This window comes from Cetorhinus maximus, chromosome 2 (genome assembly GCF_964194155.1).
Source record: "Cetorhinus maximus chromosome 2, sCetMax3.hap1.1, whole genome shotgun sequence".
NCBI classification, from domain to species: Eukaryota; Metazoa; Chordata; class Chondrichthyes; order Lamniformes; family Cetorhinidae; genus Cetorhinus; species Cetorhinus maximus.
The window spans coordinates 212,103,328-212,128,234 of NC_135880.1; the positions used below are offsets into that span (position 1 = coordinate 212,103,328).

Consider the following 24,907-nt stretch of genomic DNA (forward strand, 5'->3'; position numbering starts at 1 on the left):
GATGAAACGAAACACAGCACGGAAGGAGACTTTTGGCCCCTCATGCATGTGCCAGGTCTCTGAAAGAGTTTGCCAATCACATCCATTCTCCTGCCATTTTTCTTCATTCCTATATTTTTTTCCCTCTTCAGTTGTTTGTCAAATTCCCTTTGAAAGTTACTATAAAACCTTCTCCCACCACCCTTTCAGGCAATGCAGTCCCAGTCATAGCAATTTGCTGTGTGAAAATCGATTTCTCATGTCGCCTCCAGTTTCTTTAGTTAATTATCTTAAATTTCTGTCCTTTGGCTACTCACCCTTCTACCACTGGAAGCAGTTTCTCCCAGTTGCTCTATCAAAACTTCACGAAGCAACTTCTGGATTTAAATTCTCTTTCTTGTTTTCAAATTCATCTATGGCCTTGCCCCTCCCTATCTCTGTAGCTCCTCCAGTCTACAACCCTCCGAGATACCTGCACTCTTGTGCATCCCTGATTTTAATTGCCCCACACTTGGGCCAGGATTTCCCAGTCAGCGAGCGGGGTATGGGGCCCGCTCGCCGACGCAAGATGACATCGAGCAGAACTCCCGACGTCACTCCGCCCCATTTCAATTTCAGGAAGGCGGGGGCTCAGCAGAGCCATTTGTGCACCCGCCGACCTGTCAATGGCCAATTGAGGCCATTGACAAAGTCATTAAAGTAATTAGTGGACCCGCCCATCCAACGTTAAGGTTGGCGGGCAGGCTAGGGGCCCTGGTGGGCATTAGAAAAAGCATGAAACCTCATCCACGGGGAGGATGAGGTTTCATGTAGGTTTGAAAAAATGTAATAAAAGTGTCTTTGAAAGCGATGGACATGTCCCAACTCATGTGACAGTGTCAGGGAAATTTTTTTTTTCTATTTTTAAGATTTTTCAATGTGGAGCTGATCTCCCTGAGGGAGATCAGCGCACTCTTTCGTGCGCGTGCGTGAAAGAGCGCACTCCCGGCTTAGGGAATCCCCCCTCCCCCGCATAGCGCTTCCTTGTGGACATCACGCTGGGTGGGCCTTAATTGGCCCGCCTACATAAAATGGCGGCGCGCCCCCAATCGGTGGCGCCAATCGGAGGCGCACCTCCACACGCCTGCTCCTAAACTTCTCCCCCCCCAACAGAGGGAGAATTTTCCCCTTGGTGGTTGCACTTGCAGTTGTTTAGGCCCCATGCTCTGGGATTCCCTCCCTGCACCTTTCAGCCTCTCTACCTCCTTTAAGACCTATCTCTTTGACTCTTTGTCTCTTTAGTCATCTGACCTCCCTTTAACTCACTTCAACAGTCCAACCCTATTTTCTCATAGGTGTACAAGTTTATTGAATATGGACTTCCACACCTGAGTGGAGCCGTACTTGATATTAAAATATTCGGCATGGGGCGTAACTTGAACACACCAGCTTTGTTAGATGAGGTTTTGCGTGGCCCATACCGGGGCCAATTTTAAGTGTCAGATTCAACCATTGGAAGATCAGGCCTGATCTGGCAATGGGTGGCAAAGTTTGGCTCAGTGTTATATTTTGTTTTATTATGCTCCTGTGAAGCACCTTGGGACACTTTGTTAAAGTTGCTATATAAATATAAGTTGCTGTTGTTGATTTAGTACCCCTCTATTAAATTAGCCCTTAATCTTCACTGCCCTAAGAAAATCAGCTCGAGCTTATCTACTCTTTCCATGTAACTGAAATCCTGCAACCTAGGTAACATTCTGTGGGAAAATGAGACAGCTTTCCTTCAGAAAAAACTTCAGGATGCAGTATATAAATAATTTGAGGTGTGAAACATGGTGCTGCAGGTTTGGGAGAAGCAGTTGATTACTTTCAAGCTGCATGTCTGGCTCTGTTATTTTTTTGCGGAGCGCTGAGACAAACGACCACCAGCAGCTCCAAGAAACAAAAATTGTGCTTCCGAAATCTCTTGACATCGATTCCGCACGGATAAAGCGCAAGCGCCTCATCCATGTGCTATTCACAGTAGAAACCCTTAAGACTAATAAAACAATTGCTACAATTAGTCAATAACCCAACATTGGTGTATCATGTGACAACCAGAATAGTCAAAGGAAACTATATGGATCCTGCTCCTTTACCATCTCGCAATTCTTATGTAATTATGAAATCATTCAGAGGCACCTCAGCAGCTGCGTGCATTCTTGGTAAAACCCCAGGCCATGGATTTTGTACCTGGGGATGTCAGAGCAGTGCCCTGTTGATGGTGCCACATGCTGGTCTTCAGATTCTATCATAAACATAAAGCACTTCCTACAGCTTTAAACATGGCAACAGCATTTTTATGCCATGGGATTACTCCAGATCACCACAGGTGGCCATGACAGCCGAGGGGGTGTCAGGACACTATGTAGAGGTACTAATGATGTGACAATAACCAGGTAATCTGATGTTGACTGAGGGATAAATATTGGCCGGGACATCAGGAACTTGTTCTGTGTAGGCTTCGATGTTTGTTCTCAGGCCCTGAATTGGAACTTGAACCCAACCTAACCACAGCATGCTCACTACTCCATCTGTAATGCCCTCTCTCTGCAGAGTAACAGCATTTTCAGTAGCCAAAAGTTAAATAGTTTTCTATTAACTTAGTGCTATTCACATTGTGCCAAGTGCCCAGAGCCCGTTGTGATCCCTAAGCCCACATTTCCCCTTGATGTCTCTATACATTGTCCATGTTCTACTGCCCAAGCTTACGCTATGTCAAAATAATTCTCAAATGGGAGGAGCAACTGTGGTGACAGGGAAGCAGCACTGCCAAGTGATCTATCAGATTGGTCATGATGCAGAACATCTAGGTCCAAGCTCATGCAATGTCTCACATTAGTAGGACATACATCCTAAACCCTCCTTCTTCAATGCCCTGGATGGTAGGCCATAGGTGCTATGCGCTCTGCATCAGAGTAGTCTGTAGGATGTCTCCAATGAGAGTGAAGCTCTCTATCATAAGCATTTGCAATCCACCAATGTATAAAAACTGCAGCACCAGCCTCCTGTAAATGAATATCAAAGGTGCCAATAACAACAGTGACATCTTTGAGATAGAGATCTCTCTGGGATTTGAGACTCTCTACAGATGCACTCATTGCATTGCATGCAAGTCAACAATAAACTGTAGTGAGGTCATAGATACACATTGGCACATTGTCAAGCAGCTGCTATAGCCAAACAGACAAAGGACATTGCAAATATTTTTGCTCTTGTACTTACTCCCATCTGAAAGCAGGTTTGGTAGGATACCAATCCCTTGTGCTCAGTCTTTCAGCTTTTGTTCCTCTTCACATATACTTCTTGGTTCATCTCTCCAACTCATTAACTGAAGACTCCACATAGCTGAGCTGTAGCTTGAGCAGATCTAGTACTTGTTATGTGGTGAAATACCTGGGGTCACATTGCCACTTCCTTTATTGTCATCAATTTGAGCACAACAGACATTTAACAAAAAGCAAAATATTTTACAAACTGCACATTAGAGAATGGTTTGTCACAGATAAAATCATGCAATTTTAGTAGCTTAGATTATTAGCTGTTAGCGCCTCTATTCCCAGAATTACTACAAACACTGTAAATGTGAATGATTATAGTAAATGGAAGGTATTTGTTAGGTAGTAGCACAATAACTCCATCGCCAATGTCCTCCATAGTTTTATAGTCACATGTGGTAAGTGCCATTTCTTCAAAGGTGTTTAATTAGTGCCATCATCATCCAATCCTGGTTCCTTCCTGGTCATTGTGGGCAACTTTGGCCTGAAGGCAGAGCAACTTATGAAGCTGATATTAATCTGTAGAGCAGATGCAAGCAAATCCCTTACCTGAACCACCTCCCTTTAAGGCCCATATGCCCATGGATTGTTTCTCAGCCATGACTCTTGCATGCTTGATCTGTCAGGGGCCCTATAATGAGGCTGTTGATGGCCAATGTTCTACACAGCTTCTGAAAGAGGATGGTGGGCTGGAGGATTGGTACTAAGCAGGGCTTGGCAAGTAATCTCCTGAGAGTGCAACTAAAGTACAGTTGGAGCTATGAATGAATAGTACAAATACATGCAACATTGGCTAAATTTACCTCAACTCTTCTTTTAATGTCACCGAGTTTCTTTCCTATTTCTGTAGGGAAACTGCATTGGCTTTGACCACAATGCCCTCCCAGGCAGCTTCAAGCTTCACGTGCAGAGGTGGATGCTCTTCCACATATAATTGTGTTGCTGGGGTTGGAGTAATTTCAATAGCTTCCAAAGACTGTTAGCTGCAAACACACTTAACTTCACTGTAACATATTTACAGGTATGAGAACACTCCTTTACGCTGGTCTCTTTCCATGCTGCTTTCTCCTAGCCTCTCAGATCACATGATATATGTCACTTCCTTCTATGACATCACAGACTATTACAGTTAACCCTTTATGGGACCTAGTCTAACATTCTCCATTATAGCACAATTCACACCAAAGAAGCTAACCTTCCTTCACCACACCTCATGGGAGAGGACCTCCAATGTAACAATAGCAGAAATTTGGAATTTTGCCCATCACTATGAATGCAGGGATCAGACAAGTGTGTAGCACTTACTTTAAGAGTGTACAGTACCCTTAAGAGCAGCTGCTTAGCCCAATTTTATGATTTGCTACCAACCAGACTCGCTGCATATGGTTTCTATTAAAATTAAGAGGAGGGCCTAAGTTGGAAAATTGTCAATATCATATCCAACACACTGCCAACCCCATATTTGCTCAGATTAAAAGATCTAGACTTTGATATGGTCATTCCTACCCTTTGAGTTTTTAACCATAGTTTGCATTTAGAAAATTACCACAAAAAACAAATTAAATGTAACCATAAACTTGGAAGCTGAGCCTTCATTCCTCTTGGAAAATTGATTTCAATGGTGATTTCAGCGGTTTGACTTTACTGTGAGTTCATTCAGCCAAGGTCACTTGCTTATCCCTAATAAATTTACTTCAGCAAGGTGCCCATAGTTCAAGCCTGCACACCTGCAAGCCACAGCGACATCTGAAAATTTCTTATGAAATATTGATTTCATCCCAGTTGGTAAATGAAAGGTGTTTTTCATGAGTGATCTCATACGTAGTGGATCAAGAGTTTATCGCACAGCAAAGATACAGGGTGAAAGCATTATATCTAGTGATCTGGTGTAAGCAAGATTCCAATCCCTTGTACAATTTATAGAAAGTACAGGTTCTTACATTGGTACAGGTTTATACATTTGATGGAGGGAGTGGTCAAGACAGCTGTGAGGTTGCACAGACCATCAGAAATAAGCAAGGTTAAAAAGAGAAAAATCTACAAATGTGGGTTAAATATTCAAAATCCCAGGAATGCACAGCAAGTCAGCACCTGAGAAAAGGCCCCAAGTTGAGTGTTTCAGATAGACACCTTGGGCAAAGTTTTACGCCCCGCGGGCGGGCACGTACCAGGCTCGATCAGGCGTAAAATATCGCGCAATGACGTCAGGTGAGCGTCCTGGCATCATTGCGCGATATTTTGGTCAGTGGACGCATGCGAGAGTCAGCAGTGCACCCACCAACAATTAAGAGGCCTAATAACACCATTAATCAATTAATTAACCGCTATTTGCCGCTGCCTGGGGCACCTTACGAGTGGCGGGGAGACAAATTGGCCAGGTGGCCTGTGGATTTTTGCGGAAGCCTCAGCCAAGGGTGGGATGAGGTTTCCAATAATAATTTTAAGAAAGGTCAAAATGTTTGGGCAGAATTTTTATCATCAACCTGTTGAGGTCAGTGGTTCTTAAGTGTGGAAATTTTTTTCAGGATTTTAAAATCATTATTTAAGGGTTTAAAATCCTTCAGCTCCCTGAGGCAGCTCTCTGTCTTCGGGGAGCTTTCATTGCATGCTACCTCGTTCCTGCACAGGGGGAGCTTGCTCTCCTCCCACCCCCCCACCCCCCCCCCCACCCCACCCCAGCAGCGCTGAGCCTTTCAGTGCGCGTTTCACACTGGGTGCCGGTTAATTGGCCAGCCAGCGTGAAATCGTGGTTGGGAGCCGATCATGGGCAGTGGGCTCTTTCCCAGCTGCTCCTGGGCCCACCTGCCCAACGACCTCAAAATCCTGCCCCTTGTGTCAGAGTTGTAAAATGAATGCAGGACAAGCACTTCATAGGATTCGTCAAAACAGATGAGGGAGAGAAAAATAGTAGGTAAAAGTAAGAGGTCGAATATGCTAAATAGTTGTGTTGGATGGTGTGGACTTTACACAGGGAAAATGTTTCAGCTTTTTGAGGCAAACGCCTACTGTTTGTTTAATTGGTCAGAAGTAGCAAGATTCTAATTTATTTTCTGCTCAGTTGTGGTCTTTTGTTAAAAAAAGGTTAGGTAAACCAAGTATGACATCCTTTTCTGATGATTAAAACCCTGAGCAACAATTTCCTACAGATTTATAACTGACGATGTTATTATCAGATCCTATAGGTAATAAAACATGAGAAACTGGACAGCGCGGTCTAGTGTCATCTCAAGGAGCCTCAGGCAATCAGAACTGTTCACTTCTATCTCTGTTTCAAACAGTCACCCATTGTGAATCAAATAAAGCAACTTGTTACGTAAGAACTGGTTACCAAGGAACACAAAGTCCCATCCTGTCGAGGTGTTTGATGAGCTGTCGACAGGTTTATCATACTGTCAAAATGTTCATCGTGAAGCGAGCTCCAACCCAGCTCAGTAACTCAAGGCTGCAAGTTAATGCATGTTGGCGAGACACGTCCTACAGTCTGCTTTAACTCCTTAAAAGGATAATTAGGGGTGTTCAAAAAGCCTCCAATGTCATTTGCACCTGCCTGTGCGTAGATTTCCTAGAAGCTCTAAGTTCATTTCTAATTGTAAATTGGATTAGGAGATGTCAGAAGCATTATCGGGAAATTGTGTGAAACATTTTGCACTTGCTTAATCAGCTGTGGTCATTTCAATAACCTAAATGTCAAAGTAAGTGTAACGCAGAGAGTATAGTGACATTTCTCAGACAGCACTAGCGCAGCGCATACCAGCAGTATCTGTTTCATTTGTTCGCTCAGCTCCACTTGCTCGAGAATTCGTGTTGGTACCAAGTGCCAGTTCCTTTGTTGGTTTAGGATTCGACTTGCAAAGCTTCAAATGTAGTTCTCTATAATTGTAGTTTGGTGAGTCCAAGAATGATTCACAACCTGCGAAACTGCATGGCTGATATCTGGATAAAGAAAATCTGCTAAAATGAATCATTCGTATAGAGTTATTGGGCCTTGATGTGGTGGATACCTAGTTGTTAAACTGAGCTGGAAATTGTCACTGCAGAGAATCAAATGACAGGAGCTTAAACCCATCTGTTACCTGCTTACAAAAAGTATAAATAACACAGTAATTTGCGATCATTACTCCTCATTTCCTTAATGCCATCATGACAGCAAAAGTTATACAACTTAGTCTCCCAGCAAAATGGTGTTAAGAGATCCCAGAATTTATTGGTTTAATTTTCTGGTCACAATCATTGGCGGCATCAAAGCCAAACAGGTGCCAAGGGCACAGTCCTCTTCTGCCCGCATCCCACCAGCTGAATGCCAATGAGACCGAACCCTGAAAATAAACCAGCCCTGCCTTCAGCGATTTTGAAATCCACCCAAAGTTCTTGTTTTTTTTAAAGAATATCTGAAAGTGCAGATTTTTTTGTATTTCTGATCTTTCACTTTTTCTAGTTTCAGGTTTATTTTTGCAGGCTTAGCTCAGAAGTTGTGCCTCAGTTGCTGGTATTATAACTTGGCATTCCAGCACGGATCCCTCTCCTTTAGTGTTATTTTGAAGATAAGCAACAGGATAAAAGAAGGGACACAAGGCAGGTCCAATTGTATCAGATTGCCTAAAAATCCCAGTTTCTCCTAAAAAAGTACTTGGAAGCTTAAATACCCTTAGCCTAATCACTACAGATGTTGTTACCTTTAATCCAGGGTTACCTAATAAAATCCTAAATTCAAAGGCCCACGGAGTCACTTAAACTACTTTACAGTGCCATCAGTGACAAAAACTTATATTCATTCTGAACACTAGTCAGTTTCTTCTGAAATTGGAACCTCCTTTTTTTGCTTGCAAATTAAAAACTAGCAATTGACGTATTGGAAACTCCAGGGTATAAGGTCTGAAGGCCCACTGAAGCATCCTGTTACAAACTTGTAAATCACCTACAAGTGGAATCAGTTAAATTTGTGCAATTTGCAAAATAAAAATTATTCGCCACCCCCCCTTGCAGGGTTAACTTTGTTCAGGGTTATTAAAAAGAAGCTTCTGTGACAATTAAGGAATATTCATGGACTAAAAAATGACTATATGGAACAATTTTAAAAAGTTTAACAAATAAGCAGGTTTATTGGGAAATAAACCAAATTTGAGTTATAACAGATGTGCACAAAGTAGCTTTCTTTTCAGATTAATCACTGCCTGCCATTTATCTTTTGTTTGTCTTTTCTCCTTGATGCTGTAACTCATTGACACCAATATTAGGCCAACACAGTCCAAGTGCAGCACACTAATAATAAACTGGTTGCTCTTCATACAGGAAGGGCAACTTGTTGTATTATGTAGTTATCATGTACTATTTAAGCTTTGAGTAATTTTACTTAAATAATGTGCAACTGAAATTGTTTTTCTTTAACTTGCACAGCAAACTTTATTACAATTTGTGAGTTGCCTCCCTCTAATATAACCCAATGGATTCCAATCTGCGCAAGATCCTAGCTTTTCGGTGCATCCCATTGGAAGTGCCAGCAAGAAGATTCACCTATCAGGTTAATGTGGAGACACACCTAACAGCACTGTGGGTGCACCTACACCACATGGACCACAGCGGTTCAAGAAGGCAGCTCACCCACCACTTTCTCAAGGGCAATTAGGATGGGCAATAAATGCAGGCGTTGCCCAGATTCCGTGAATTAATTAAAAAAAAACTCTGGAAAATAATCCTTTCTGGAAAAAATCCACAGGCTGCCCATAGCTGGATCAGGAGAAATTCTTTGAAACCCATTCACATTTTCTGTTTGAGTGCCACTGTCTGATTACCACATCAACAATGCCACAGACCACAGACCCCAAGAATGTGAAGTACAGACCGCTGTATCCAAACAGAGTAACTCCCAAAGATACAGCCAAAGTCAGCAGAGTGTGCATAACAGTCAGACACACACCAAGGCTGATGCCACAACTGTCAGAGTCTCCAGGGCAATCCATAACCCAAGTCACTCAGTAAAGCTCACTCACTACTAAATGTACCTTATCTACTGTGTACAATGAGCTTATGTAAACTTTATGCATCCAAAGAATAGTTGCAATAAAAATTGTATATATTGTTTTAATTACACTGTTTATATGTATAAGGTGAGTATATATGTATCTGTCATCAACGTTCAGAGTATCAGTCTGCTTTTTATTCGGCACCCATGTATGAGTATGAAGTGAAATATAATGTTTACATACTTTATGTAATTTAACTTTTTAAAGATAATTTGCCAAAAACAAGTGCCCATGATCTTCTAAAGCGCACCAGACACAGGTGGAGTTCAAAAGGTGCCTCGACAATATATTGTGTAAATAGTTTGGTCACTATCTACATGTTGTCATTCAGGAACATGTATTTTGATTTACTTTGACCATGCTGAGCCGAGGACAAGATCACAGAGGGCATTGTATCACCCTGTCCTTGACCTGAGAGCGATTCAACAAGTAACAGGCACACAGAATGGCAGCATTCTCATTGCATCAGGTTTGAAAATCTTTCCTATGCCTTGCTGATCCAGATCTGGTGAGGATTAAGAGTTAAGAACCCATTGATCATTTTAGCAGATGTATTTACATTGGCAATTACTTAACAAAGTGGTGGAATGTAAAGCTTAAAATCCAGTATACAAAGCACATGGATTTGTAATGTACCTTATCATTGATGTCATATAAACAAAGTTGTCAGCCACTTTGCACACTGTAAGATCCAAAAAAAAAACAAGTGAGATTAATGACCAGTTTGGGAGGAAAGGGCCTTTGCTTTAGCAGTAACATTCCCATCTTGAAGCAAGAGGTGCAGGGTTCAAACTATCCACCAATCAGTGGAGGCAAGTAGAGACCGGCTCTTAATCCTGGGATGGCATTCAGAAGGAGACTTGGGTCTAGTGAAAATGGGTGCCCCACTCACCTGCCTCATCCCCACAAAACTTTCCTGCCATATAGGACTATCAGCTAGTATAAAATTGGTCACAGCTATGGAACCAGCCTGTGAATCTTTCCACTATTTCGTACTATTCTCAGATAAGAAAATTTGTTTGAAAGTGTTGGTCAACAGAAGAATGATGGTCAAAATGCATGAGTACTCAGCACTATTCTTTGAATAATAGTGGGATCCTCCATGCCTATCTGCCCATCTGATAAACAAGGCAGGTCCACAATTTAACCTCTCACCTTGAACAGGATATCTCTGACCATGCAGTATTCGCTAAGTACTGCGCTGAAGCCACAGCCTAGCTAATATACTCAATTTCTGGAGTGTGGCTTGAACCTATAACTTTCTACCTCTGAGGTGAGCCAACAGAACCACAGAAAGCATGCGATACTTGTAAATATATGTAGAATCTAATTCATAGATAATAATTTCCAGGAGACAGTCGAATGGAAACCAAGAGGCAGAGAATTAATAACCCCTGTGCCCATGGAAGTTGTTGAATCTACAGCCGTAAAGCCTATAGCAAACATTTCAGTTGTTATCATTAACACGGCAGGTTGTACAAACATATTCAACAACTGGATTGTCTTGCTATATATTACAATTCAAAAGTGTTATGCTGGTAGATTTATCATTATTGAAAATGCCAAGTATTCCTAATAATTTGTCTAATTGTTTTCAGAAATTTAAGTGGAATGTTCTTTTGGATGCTTCAGACGTCAATGCCAAGAATTCTGAGCACAACCTTGATCTAAGTCAAAAATATGCCTTGTATAGAGAAGTTCTGAGGATTAAAGCAAGGTGAATATTCAGTTAATATGATGTATCTTATGGGAACAAGGTCACAGCCCTGAACAGAAGGATTTGCTGCTTGTATTTGTACAATTCGACTTTCTAAAGGATTTCTTTATTTACTTTTTTCCACCAATGGCTGTACCATAAGCAACTGCTTTTGAGGGGCAGGTGAAGGGTGTATTATTGTTACTTTCTGTTCTGGGGCCGAGGGGGAGGGGGTGAGTTGCTGTCTATATGTCAACAAGTGGACAGTAAAAATTAGTTGTGGTGAGGCCCATCAAGGACCTAATACTAATTGTAGCCCTTTTCCATTCAAATTAAGTACACTGGCATTATGACTCCAAACTTAAGGTAACATGAACAGCAACATACGGCTTCCCATATCAAACTACTTACTCTTTACAGACAGAAGGTCAGTGTGGCCCTTTAGCCACTAATGTTCACATACTTTGCCTCAGCTTCAATGAAAACTGCCGAACTCCAACTTGTTGAGCATGGATTAAAAGGATCGAGGCCAAATGCAGCTCTCACAGCAGAAAGAGTGGGCAAAAATACCAAAAGTGAAAGAAAACAGCACGCTGGCCTTTCTTTCTACTGTAATAAACTTAAAGTGTCATCTGCAAATGCAGCTTTGTAAAAAGCCATGCCTTTCTGTTAAAAGTATGTACTTCGCCCATTTTTAATCCTACATTTTAGATGGTTAAACATTCTTTTCTTGTTGGTTTCTAACAGACACAGCACTCAAAGTACTACGTGATTATGAGCTTCTGCTTATTCAGGGCTTTTGATCCACTGCAGTGAATACTTCTCCTGTTCAGTTGCTGTTGAGTGTTTTGCAGCACTATAAGGTATCATTGTCGGAGCTCGAGTGGGGCCTTGGGAAATTAAGTACATTTAGCTCTGGGAAACTCAAGTGAAGTAATGGCTGACCAGATCAGAACAATATGTGAAAATAAAACAGAAGGCAACAGAATAAACTTCCACTTTCTGAGATTGACAAAAACAGCACAAGCAACAGGTAACAGGCAAGATTTACACCACATTGAACTTTTTACCTTGTGAATTTTATGTTGCAAGGTCAACAGTAGCATTTCTGCAGCATGTCAATCGATATGACAAGGCCATAGTTTATTCTGAGGAAATGACTGCAGGTAATCTCTCAGGCCGAAACATAAGGTTTACATTAGTAACGGTATACAGCAGATAATACGGTCTGTTGCAGACTATAGCAGTGCATTAGGAGCATTAGATCTTGGGGTGGAGTTGGAGGGGGAAGTAAAGAGGTGAGCAGGGAGAGAAAAATACTAAAACGAGGAAGTTGTGCATTTATATTGTGCCTTTCATGACCTCAGGACATTCCAAAGCACTTTACAGTCAATTAAGTATTTTTGAAGTGTAACCACTTGTAATTTAGAAATGCAGCAGCCAATTTGCACTCAGTAAGCTCCCACCAATGGAACCTGATAAAGAATGTTTTTGTGATGTTGATTGAGGGTTAAACATTGGCAGAACACCGCACATAACTCTCCGGCTCTTCTTCAAAATAGTGTCATGGGATATTTTATGTCCCGAGAGCAGACAGGGTCTCAGTTTGTCTGCTTTGATAATGTTATAAAGGCACCAATCGCTCATAAGGGATTATGCAAATACATCGTGGATACATTTATTGAGACGAGGCATATGGGAACATTTATACAGAGGTATAAAGCTTGAAGACATCAGAGCTGCAGAGGTCTGTGCATGCGCGCTGCTAAAATTAAAGGCAAAACTAAAACTAAATGGCATGATACACTTTCTTTCTAGTGATGTCATGCTGAAATCTCATGAAGACATATTACATCATTCCCCCTTTCTAGTTAAAGGTATATTCCCCATTTCCAAAGAAGTATAACTATTTGCAATACATATTCGTGTTCGGTTATCATTTCGTAAGTGTATAAAAGAGATGAATCTATGAGTCTCTGAAGGGTAGAGGTAATCTGCTGGTACAGCCTGATCTTTTAATGGTAACCTTGTCTGGAGGTTTCTTTAGTTTCTCACAGTGATTGTGGGATTGTCATTCTTGGATGTTGTTCCTGGTTGCATTTGGGATCTAGTCCTCAACACAAAAGGACTGTGCAGCAATTGAGGAGCTGGAATGGATCTGATTTGTCCTCAGTTACGTCTCACCATTGCATCTTTGTGTACGATGACTTCATAGGATCTTGGTTCTGAACAAATCTTTGTCACCTCGGTTGGCTGTCACATACCTTCTATAGGGTCCTGGATGCAAAATTGTTGCCCCATCTGTAAACTTGGCAATTCTGTACCCGTGTTTTTATTGTGCATGTTGGTTATCTTCTCTTGCAGTTTTACAAATTGCACTCTAGTTTCCGAGAGAGTGGAATGGGTAAGAGTAGGTGAATTAGTACACACTGGTCTGCCAAAAATGAGCTCTGCTGATGATGGAATAGTTGCACTTAAAGGCGTTGTTCTCAGATGTAACATTGAAATGCGTAGATCTTGCTTGGTCTGTACATTTGAGAATTAGGGATTTCACCATGTGAATTATTTGTTCACTAGGCCATTAGATCCAAGGTAATGAGGAGAGGAAGTAGTGTGATCGATATTCCACTTCTCACACATATCCTGAAATGGCTTAAATTGCAGACCGTTATCCATAATGATCTCTCTAGGCACACCAAATAAACTGAAAATCGCACTTGGGGTGTGCACAACAGTTATGTTTGACGTATTATGCAAGTGTCAAATAATGGGGTACTTGGTAAAGTAGTCGACAATGACAATGAAGTCAGTGTCATGGACATGAAAGAGGTCAAATGCGACTTTGGACCAAGGATGGCGAGGAACTTCATGTGGAATCATTGAAGCTTTGTGCTGACTTGGCAAATGTTCTTGACTTGCCTTGCACTTCTTGATGATGACTTCAATGTCATTATTCATACCTATCCAATAGGCTGTCTCTCTTGCGAGTCTTCTCATCTAGTCTTTGCCCATGTGTGAGTGATGAAGTTGTTAAAGGATATCAAGTTGCAAAGATTCAGTATGATGACCTGTCTGCCTTTAAAAACAACTCCCTAGGAGTTGTCAAGCTTATCCCAATAAGGCCAAAATGGCCTCATGTGTTCATGGACATGCTAAATTGAATCAGGCCTTCCTTCAATGATGATTTTCCACAGTTTCTGTAGTCTAGAATCTTTTGTTTTTCCTTCTTGTTGTTACTGGCATTTGTGCTGCAAGTGTAATGTTGCAGCTACCTTGAAATGAGTTGAAACATTCTAGATATTTCAATGTTAGGACATGAACTGAGGTAGTAGCAGTAGTTTCTGAGGTTGATCCCTCTTGTGGTATCTGACTAATTCCATGGATTATTACCAGTGCAAGGTCATGGCATGCCAGTAGGCTGCAATTGCAAGGCCTTTAGACTCCACAATGTAGTACATCCATGGCACCCAAGAGAATTGATTGTACTTGCACAGCAGGGCTATGGATCCTGCACATAGAATCAGTGAACCATTGCACACTGAAAGTTTCATAGCAGTAGGTTTTGCCATGGCCTTCCATGTCTGTGGATATACGTCTTTTAGAGTTCACAGGAGTAGTATGTTGGTACTTGCCCCGTGTCAACCTTGACCAATGATGAACAGTTGCCAACTTTCTTATGGCAGATAATTTTAATCTTGGCAAACACTTCAGATGGTGTGACAGTGTCTATGAGACGGTTTCCACAAGACTGATGATGTGAAACCTTTGTTCACCTTCCTCATCTCATCATGCGCATCATCGTCATTTTCTGGTTTGCCAAACACCTCTTGTATATGTTTCTGATGGGATGCCAGATGGTCATTCTTACTTGAAGTTACCCATTGTGTACGGTCTGTTTGGATCATTGCACGGCTCTTTGTAGCTGCATCAGCCTTTGCCCTAGTGCACTGCTGCTGTCAATGGCCCTTTCTGCCACATGCATTACAGAATTGCTGAAAAGCTAGGCATTTCATTTATGTATGCAGAAAGCCACACCTTCCACATGTCTCGCTAAGTTTAGGTATTCTAGTAAGTGCATTAACAATTGGGGTTGTGCTCAGGACCTGTAAGCTTTATCAACCTGCAAGGATCACTTCATACTTACGTCCATCCTTGAGTAGCTTGTCAATGCTATACATTTTGGGCTTGTCTAGCAGATCTTTCTGGAACGCTTTCTTGGCAGTGGACACGATCTCCAACTCAACAATTCTGTCTGCTAGCTCTGCGTCTGAAAAATCACAGTACGTACCCTTTTCTCTACATCTGCTGACAACAGTGGGCTATGGATTCTGTAGACTGTTGTCGAGGTGACAGCAACTCTAGAGGAAGTTTAACCTGATTCTGAACTGATCTTCCAATGTAGTCCCTATCTTTTGGTGATCCTTTAGCTCATCTATGTTAATCATGACATGCTCAGCCTATGTAGACCTTCATTCCCAATTGCTAAGTGAATTTTTATGGCTTGCTTGCCTGGTTCAGACACACCTGCATCAATAACCCATAGCTCTGTAGGTTGTTTAAACATTTTGAATTCAGATAGTAGGTCAGCTGCATCCCAATTTAAACTGTGGAATTTTGTGGACATTTTGACAATATCCCTTTGACCTTCCTTCTCCTATATTACCTGAGATGAGTGTTGCTGTAGCTGCTTTCCCGTGCTTTTCCAAGAGCAACTTTCTTTGGTCAGATTTTTACGTTTTTTGTTTGTTTGTTTTTTGACTCTTCCTCGTTTGTATCGATCCAGCACACATCCTGGTCTCTCACCTTTCCCAACTGAGCTAACCCGGTGCTAGTCCTCTCGGCATGCTGTCCAACTCACCACAAGGGATCTGTCTGCTTACCAGCTCTTTATTTGAGCAGTATCTCTGCACTGTGTCTTCAAAGATTTTCTGTGTAGTCAACACATTGCAATTTCAACACTCTATGGCACTGCAATTCTGCTATGGTCTGACAAAAATGTCAAGTGTCATCTCACGCCATGTAACATGATCCAAAACTGTTCACCATGTCGTATCTGTACTGAATTATGCTGCCACATTGTTTTCCCACCACTGAACACCATGTTTTTTTTTAATACTGATATAAAGGCACCAATTGTTCATAAGGGATTGTGCAAACACGTGGTTTCATTTATTGAGACTAAGCTCATGGGAATATTTATACGGAGGCATAAAGCTTGGATGCACCTGAGCTGCAGAGCTGTGTGTGTGCTTTGCTGAAAACAAAAGTGAAACTAAAACTGGAATGCCCAACACACTTCCTTTCTAGTGATGTCATGCTGCAATCCCTTAAAGGCATATTACGACACAGCTTAGCTTCTCATCCAAAATGGAACACCTCCGACATGTCCTCAGTACTGGAGCACCAGCCTAAATTGCTGGGCTTAAGTCTTGAAGTGAGAAATGAACCCACAATCCTGTGGCACAGAGGGAAGAGTGCTAGCAATGCAGCCACAGTGCAGTTACTACGAGCAGAAAAATCTGTCTTGGAAAGCAAGTTTGTTAATGATTCTAAGGTGACAATCACTGTCTTAACCCAAGTGTCACTTTGTCAGTGTTTCACAAAAAAGAAATCAGATTTTTTAGATCATATTGGAAGTCGTTCATTATCAACAAATCACAGCATCTTAACCATAGGACAAATAGCCATTAGAACCAAGTTTTACTTCCTCCTATCATTGACTTGTTAAAAATTTGAGACAGAAAGTTTTGAAACAAGTTGCAGGTTCCTGAGACTTGCATGGGCGTGTTCATTTACTATTTGTCCTCAATGAAGATAAACTTCTTAAAAACTTCTATTTTTTTCTCAAAGAAGTTTACTGCTGCACGGGCCATTGTCTTATACGAAGGTTTAATTTCTCCATTAGCACCTATCCCCTAGCCTCTAAAATAGGAGTGTTCACTTAGGCCTGAATTACACCCTTGGTGGGCGGGCATGATCAGCAGGCCCGAGACCTGTCGGGAAATGGGACACCACCCGGGATCAGCCCCTAACCGCGATTTCATGCTGGCAGGCCAGTTAAGCCCTTAACACTTCAACACACTGATCCATGCCATCATGGTGCTGACACATCCTCCCAATGGTCAGGAAGGGGGCCTTTCGGACTCCGGGTCCAATAGCAGCCGGTTTTAAAATGGCACAAGCAGCTCCTTGAAGGCTGCCAGGGAAGAACACATCTTCTGGATTGTGGACCCTGAAGTTCTGGCATCAAGTGTGGCTGGAGACACCAGGCGGGAGGGCAGGTCGGGTGGACACTCGGCCCCCCCCCCCCGGTTTCCTGACGAGTGCCTTGCGGTCCTCCTGGAGGTGGTGGCTGCCAAGAGGGACACCCTTGTCCCCAGAGATGGAAGGAGGAGGCCACCGCACATAACAAAAAAAAGCTTGGGAGGAGGTGGCAGCACAGGTCAGCAGCTACGGCGTTGTGCAGCGCCGTAAAGGGTTTAGCGACCTGCTGTGCTCGGCAGGGGTCAGAACCTTGTTGGCATGGATTAGTGTGATGAACTGTTAAGGTCTGGTTGTCCGCCTGTGGAGCTCAGAGCTGTTAGAGTCTGAGTGCCAACTGTCAATGATACTGGAGCTGGCCAAGGGGGTGAGCCCCGGCTGCTTGGAATGAGTGCCTTGCAGCTCAAGGGCAACAACTCGACTGAACCCTGTGAGGTGTTCCTCAGGTGGGGTGGGCCAGGCTGCAATGGCGCAGCAGGTAGAGAGTGGACTAATCAATGCTCCTCTGTCTTTTCAGGAGAAGATGACCCATAACAACAGCGAAAGGTCGCGGACTGGCGGAGGCCCCCCAAACCTCCTAATCCTATCCAGATTTGAGCAGGATGCCTTGGAGCTGGAGAGGCGCCAGGCACCTCAGTCAGCTGGTCGTGGAGAGGCTGAGGTATCAGATGAAGATAAGAGTGCAGTGCACAGAGGTGAGAGTTTTGGATGGTGCAAACATTCTTGTGTTGTCTCTTCATTGGCGGGAGCCTCAAAACTGGATTCCCATTGATCATCGAAAGATGATAGCACCATGATTCAGATCTCCATTGTCTCACCAGGGTGCCTGGCATCCACAGTGACAGTGTGATGACTTTAACTAATGACATGTTGTCGTTCTCCCTTAGATTCACCTGCACTCATTCAATCGCAGGACCCTGAAGAGCCGCCCCCAACGCCAGAGGACCACCAGGCTTCACATGCACCTGCGTCATACCTGCTCTCTGAGCCAAGCACCAGCGGAGATACCAGCACCTTGGCGGGCGTTAGAGCCTCAGCTAGAATGTCGGAGCACAATGGTGAGGGCACTTCACACTTGCTTGAGGTGCAGGCAGAGGCAGAGAGTGGCCAGGGCGCCGGCAGTCGGAGGACCGCTGGTGACCAGGACGATGCCGAGTCAAAGACAGCTGATGAACCCCTGGAGTCATCCATTAGGCTGCAGATGCTGGATGCTCAGCGGGTTGTGCGGGATGACCTGGCGGAGATCCATGAGGGTATGCGTGCCTTGTCTGCGTTGTGGAGAAGTCTATGCAGAGATGAGCACTACGTTAACCCTCATGAGCTACTCTCATGGAGAGGCAGCTCCAGGGACTGAATCAAGGGTTCCTGGGGCTGTGCTCGGACCTGCAAGCCCTCACACAGGCAATGACCTCAGGTGGTCAGTGCCACTGTGGGAGATGGGTGAACAAGCAGTAACCCAGCTAGGTGCCCATCCATCAATGTCAAGCAAGGAGGTCCAGAGCCACCTCACATTGGCGCACGAGCTGCTTGTCGTCTCTGCGGGCTCCTCTTCAGGTGCTCTGGATGACTGCAGCAGCTCCTCCACCCCTCTACCAGTGACCGTCGCATCTGATAAGGCTGCGACGACTAGGAGATGCCAGCTGTGGCACTGGCCACTCCCTCCCAAGCAGGGCCAGCACAAGCTCCACTGGCCAGAGGACGACCACCAAGGTCATCAAGGCCAATCAGACACCAGAGTCAGCAGGTTGTCTCCAATGCTGCTGCCAGTGAGGGGGGGAAGGACCAAGACGTAACACTCGCAAACATAAGTTCAAGGCACCATGAGCACAAGAGGGACTGGTCATGTGATCTTCTGTTATGTAATGTTTTGTTTATGTTTTCTGGTCTGGGAATTAAGACCAGAGAAGGTGATGTTATTTTTTTTTGAATTGTCAAAATGAGATAAATTTTGTTTTTGTCCTAATGGCCTGAGTGTCCTTCACCATTGTTTATTTTTGGTACAGGGTATGCCAGTATGTAACGCTGGATGTGAGTGGCTCTAAACTTAATTGCACAGGCACTGAGTGAACTTGGAGTTCAAAGGAAAGGGTCATTTCAGACATCCTGGAATGAGGTGGCAAACTTTGCATGAGGTGGAAGAAGATCTTTGGCAGCCTAGCTGAAGCAGCGTTGGATCAAGGCATCCCTGGTGTCCCTGCCTCCCTGAAGAATACAGAGGTCTGCCTCCATACCCTCAGCATTCTCCTCACCGTGCTCCTCTTCTGACTCACTACTGGATTCATCCTCCGTGGCCTGTGGAGCTGCCTCACGATCCTCTTCTTCCAGTGGGATCCCCCTTGCCAGTGCCAAATTGTGGAGAACGCACCGTGCAACCACTATCAGTGACACCCTCTTGTGGGGTGTATTGTAATGCTCCCCCTGAATGGTCCAGGCATTGAAACGCTTTTTCAGAAGACCTATGGTCCTCTCTATCGCCACCCTTGTGGAGACATGACTGGTATTATAACGCTGCTCTGCCTCTCTCCTTGGGAGGCCGAGAGGCGCCATAAGCCACCTTTTCAACGGATAGCCCTTGTCACCCAGCAGCCATTCATCCAGTCGGGCTGGAGCACTGAATAGCCTCGGCACCTGAGAGTGTCTGAGGATGTGAGGTCATGGGAGTTGCCAGAGTACCATGCACAGATTTGTGGAAGCTGCATCCTGTGGTCACGCTATCTGGACGTTCATCGAGTGGAATCCCTTCCTGCTGACAAAGGCACCCGGCTGACCCGCTGGTGCCTTGCTGGCCACGTGTGCAGTCGATTGCACCCTGGATGCCGGGGTACCCGGCAATCGCTGCAAAGCCTCTGGCTCACTTAGCCTAGCTGGCTTCGTCCGTACAGGAATGAATAAATGTCATTACCCACCTGAACAGAGCTTCTGTCACCAGCTTGATGCAACTGTGCACAGCTGATTGGGACACTCCACAAAGATCCCCCACTGACTCCTGGAAAGAGCCAGAGGCATAGAAGTTGAGGGCCACTGTGACCTTCAGAGCCACTGGCATGGGGTTTCCACCCATACAGTCGGAGCTGATATCAGACCCAATCATCTGACAAATGGAGGTCACGGTCTCCCTGGAGAGGTGGATCCTCCTTCAGCATTGCATTTTGAGGTAGCTGCTTCGCCGTCTGTAAACCCTGGCAGCAGGATAGTGGTGTCTTCTGTGGCCCCTTCCACCTTGGATCCTGCTGGCCCTGCGCCCCTTGTGCCTGTGCCTCTGCTCCCACAGGTCGCTCCCCTGGAAGCTGCACAGGGACATGTGGCCTCCTCTCCCTTCTGCCTCCCTCTTTCTCCTCAGAGGAGGTGACACCAGCGGAGACCAAAGTCCCCATTACCAGGGTAACGGAAGGCTGTTTAATACCTGGAAGGGTCCACACAGTCAAGATCCTTCAGGGGCCTTGGAGACACCAATGAGCCCTGAAATGAAGCCTGGAAATGCTAAGAATGAAGCTCAGAACAGAGATGAAGCTGTCAAGTTCAAATAAGCAACCAGCAGCAAACTATCTCCTGAACTCCTCACCACTCACATTGGCAATGCTGCTCAAGAAGAGTCACACGGACTCAAAACGTTAACTCTGTCTTTCTCTCCACAGATGCTATCAGGCCTGCTGAGTTTTTCCAGCACTTTTTGTTTTTGTTCCCATTATTACACACTTCAGCAGAATGGTTCATTCCTGTTGCTGATGATGTGGGCTAAACAACAGAACATACTGTCCTCGTTTTTCTAATCACTAGGCACTGGTTTATCTCTGTTCCTGATTGCATTTAGAAAGAAATTGATGTTCAATCCTGGAATTTGTCTGGTGCTCCCAGCTCTCAATAACAATACCAACATAATTTTCAGAAACAGAAATTGCAAACATTCTAATTTCAGAGGAGAAAGAAATGTTATGAACATCAAATGCCAAATGATAAATTTAGCAGGCAAACACTGTGATTGTTTTTGCCCAGAATCTGTCTTTCCTTTCAAGTTAATGTCTTCTTTGAGCCACAATCCCTGTTTTGCCATTTTGAATCCTCCTTCTCTCACTGATTACAAATGACCAAACTCCCTAACCAAGATAAACCTGTCACACAGCTTTTGCAGCTTTTGGTGCCTAACTTTGCAACAGAAAATAACTACACTGTCAGCGAGTCAAAAAAGGCTGTGGGTATTTTTTTCTTTTATGGGAAAGGAGACACCAAATGTAATGCAATTCACTGTCATCATTTCACGAACCCAATACATCAGTGCCACTTGGAATCAAGGATAAGTGAATAGGATTTCTAACTGGTGCAATGGAGTAAGAGGTCTTAACAGAGTAACGTGGTGTCAAAGACATAAGGGCAGGAAATGGTTTTAATGGAAACGAGGCATGTGAGTGACTGAATAATAAGGTTCTTTATTGTCTTTCTTACAAGCTCATTCGCACTTTATTTGGCATAAAATTTAGCCACTTTATTTTTAAATTTGATGCTAAGTGTATACTTTTGAAATGCCATTCTGTAAGTTTATTACCTACTGAGGTGTCACGGGGGAAATTGATGTGTCTGAGAGGATGCAGGGCTAATACTACCTGTATTCCTCTAATTCTGGCCTCTTATGCATTCCCAAGCATCATGCTCCACCATTGCCTTCAGTTACTTAAGCCCCAAGCCCTTGAGATCCTCTCCCCCTCTCTACCTCGCTTTGCTCCTTAGGACACTTCTTAAAACCGACCTCCTTGACCAAGCTTTTGGTCATCTGACTTAACATGAGGCTCAGTGTCATACATTGCTTTATAATATTCCTGTAAAACACCTTGGGATGTTTCCTTATGCTAAAGGTGCTCTATAAATATTGTCGATTCTTTTTTAGATTCAGATTCAAATTTAAAGCAACCACATTATTGCAAAATTCTCCAAAACCGGTTGACCAAGCACCTTGGAGTCGGAAAACTGACAGAGAGTTCCAGTAGTCGGGGCATTGCGTAAGGCATGAAAATCTCCCAAGTGACGGAGTTTTGCAAACGACTCATTCTGAAAAATGAGTCCAAAATAAAACATTCTTACAATTAGAACAATAGAACCATAGTGGTAAAGTGTACACTTAAGAGAATGTAGTTAGTTGACCATGTGACTGTATTGACCAATCACTAAACAGTGCAGGCTTCTTGGGTAACTGTAAGTCTAGAGCTGGAGGTGATTGAAGAAGCACATGTGGTGTTAGTGCTCTGTTCTTAGTTCCAATAAACCACCAGAATTTGTTCAGTTAACCAGCCTCTCTTCCTATATTCTTTCAAGCAGCAACTAATGTGTTAATATCAAGGGCGCAGCTAGTGTTCACGTGACAAAGCAAACCTGATAACCAAAAACATAAAACTGGGGAAGAGGATAAACCGCATCAATTGACGGCAATCAAGAAAGCTGCAGTAAGCCAGCTACGTTACTTACCTTGAAGGCTGTTTGAAATGCAATCTCTTTAGTCATCGGGTATGCCGCGGTTTGAGCATCTTGAACATTCAACCCCGTTTCCGATGACTGGTCTCATTACGTCGAACGCCTAGCATTCTCATGGGGGAGGACAAGAAGAGGGTGATTCTTTTGTCCACATGTGGGAGCAAAACCTATGGGCTGATCCACAGCTGCACATCACCTAACACCCCCGATGCGGAGACTTTCGGCAAGTTAGTAAACATTGTAAAAAACCACTTGAAGCCAAAGCCCTCAGTCACTATTCAGTGTTTTAAATTCAATTTGAGGAATAGGCTTCCAGGAGAGACAATTACTGGCTATGTATAAGGATTAACTTTAAAGGGATTGACAGAATATTGTGAGTTCAGAACTTCAATTCAATTAATGACATATTGAGAGACCGACTGACATGCAGAATCAGGGACGATGCTATTCAAAAGCAATTGCTATCTGAAGGTAATCTAGACTTCAGTAAGGCATGGAAATTGGCAACAGCCATGGAGAGCGCTGTTAGAGACTCAGAGGCAATGAAAGATACACAAAATGGCGCCGATCATCTTGTAGGGTGGGAAGGGCCGGTAACAAAAGCGAAAACATCAGACTCCACAGAAAGGCCGGGAGTGCCCACTATGTACAGACCATTGAGGAACAACAGTACTACAGTGAAATCCCACGACAATAATGAGAGAAATGCATCCAGATAGCCTGCAGGCGATTGACAGCTCAGAAATATCGAATGCTTTTTCTGCCACAGCAATGGTCACATAGTGCGGCACTGTCAAGATCGGCTGGGACAGCATTTTAAAAACAAACGTACAACTCGCAAAATCTGTCTCGTTTAAGAACCAGAGGAAGCAGAATCTGATATCTATTCATTATACAACCTGAAAGTGGGTAGAACTCAGCCAATCCAGGTAGTCATTAGAGCCAATGAACAACCCATCAAGTTGGAGGTCGATACTGGGGCATCAATGTCTGTCATAGGAGAACATACGTTCAGACACTTTAATAAAGGAGTCCTGTCCAGGCCAAACAAATCCGTGAGTGGACAAGCTGAGATCCACGTCCGGGAGCAGGTCTTGAATGGATGGTCAGGCGAGCCAAAGTCTGATTACATGAAGCCCTATTTCAATCGCAGATATGAGCTCACCTGCCAGGACGGCATATTGCTCTGGGAGCAAGGGTAACCGTGTCCCCGAGAGGGCGAAGGCCATTACTGGCCGAATTACATAGTGCTCACCCTGGCATTAGTAGGATGAAGATGCTTGCGCACAGGTACTTGTGGTGGCCAGGGATGGATGCGGACATCGAAGCCCTAGTCAACAGTTGTCTTCAATGCCAGCAGGCAAAAACTACCCCCTTAGCTTATTTAAACCCTTGTGAATGGCCAGGGTGGTCATGAATGTGCCTCCACATTGACTACGTGGAGCCCTTCTTGGGCACGATGTTCCTTTTACTAATAGATGCCCACTCCAAGTCAATGGATGTCTACGAAGTCCGGTCACCCACGTCTGCTGACACCATAGACTGTTTGCAACAGAGTTTTGTAGTGCATGGGTTACCAGAGATGCTCGTGTCAGATAATGGAATTGCATTTACCAGTGGGAGTTCCACAGGTTTACAACCCTCAACGGAATAACTCATATCAGAACCTCGCCTTACCACCCCACCTCTAATGGTTTGACTGAGTGGGCAGTCCAAACTTTTAAGTCCAGGATGAAAAAGCTGGACGGGGATTCCATCAGCATCAGATTGTCACGCTTCCTGTTCGCATACTGGATGACGCCACACACGACCACCAATACCACTGAATTATTAATGAAGAAACATCTCTGCACCTCTCTAACTCTTATCAGGCCAAATTTAGTGGGTACGTTGGAGAGAAGCCGAGAGGCCCAGATGGCTAGCCGTGATGGCCATAACAGTGAAAAAAATTTCACGGTGGGAGACACAGTTCTTGTGAAAAACATTGGAGATGGGCCCAATTGGCTATTAGGCAAAGTGAGTGTCATGACAGGACCTCTCTCCTATAGTGTGTCGGTAAACAGCTGAATAATTAGATGACACGTGGACCATCTCTGGAGAAGAGAGACAGTCCCACAAGAAGGAATGCCGTCATCATTTGCGTTTGAGTCTGCACCGCACATGGAAGAAACGTCACACGATTTGGAAGTACCGGT

At 43.9% G+C, this 24,907-nt stretch overlaps 1 long non-coding RNA gene and 1 other non-coding gene across 2 annotated transcripts in view; one reads left to right on the top strand and one right to left on the bottom strand.

Moving 5' to 3' along the window:
• Positions 1-1,860: 1,860 nt before the first annotated feature.
• On the bottom strand, positions 1,861-1,995 carry LOC144672065 (U11 spliceosomal RNA). Its single transcript, XR_013574068.1, has one exon. It is a non-coding gene; the product is annotated as a U11 spliceosomal RNA (small nuclear RNA).
• A 6,703-nt stretch (positions 1,996-8,698) lies between these two features.
• LOC144690973 (uncharacterized) overlaps positions 8,699-24,907 on the top strand; it is a 46,888-nt gene continuing 30,679 nt past the window's right edge. The window contains exon 1 of the long non-coding RNA XR_013579009.1: positions 8,699-8,793. This is a non-coding gene — a long non-coding RNA (uncharacterized LOC144690973). The remainder of the gene's footprint in view (positions 8,794-24,907) is intronic.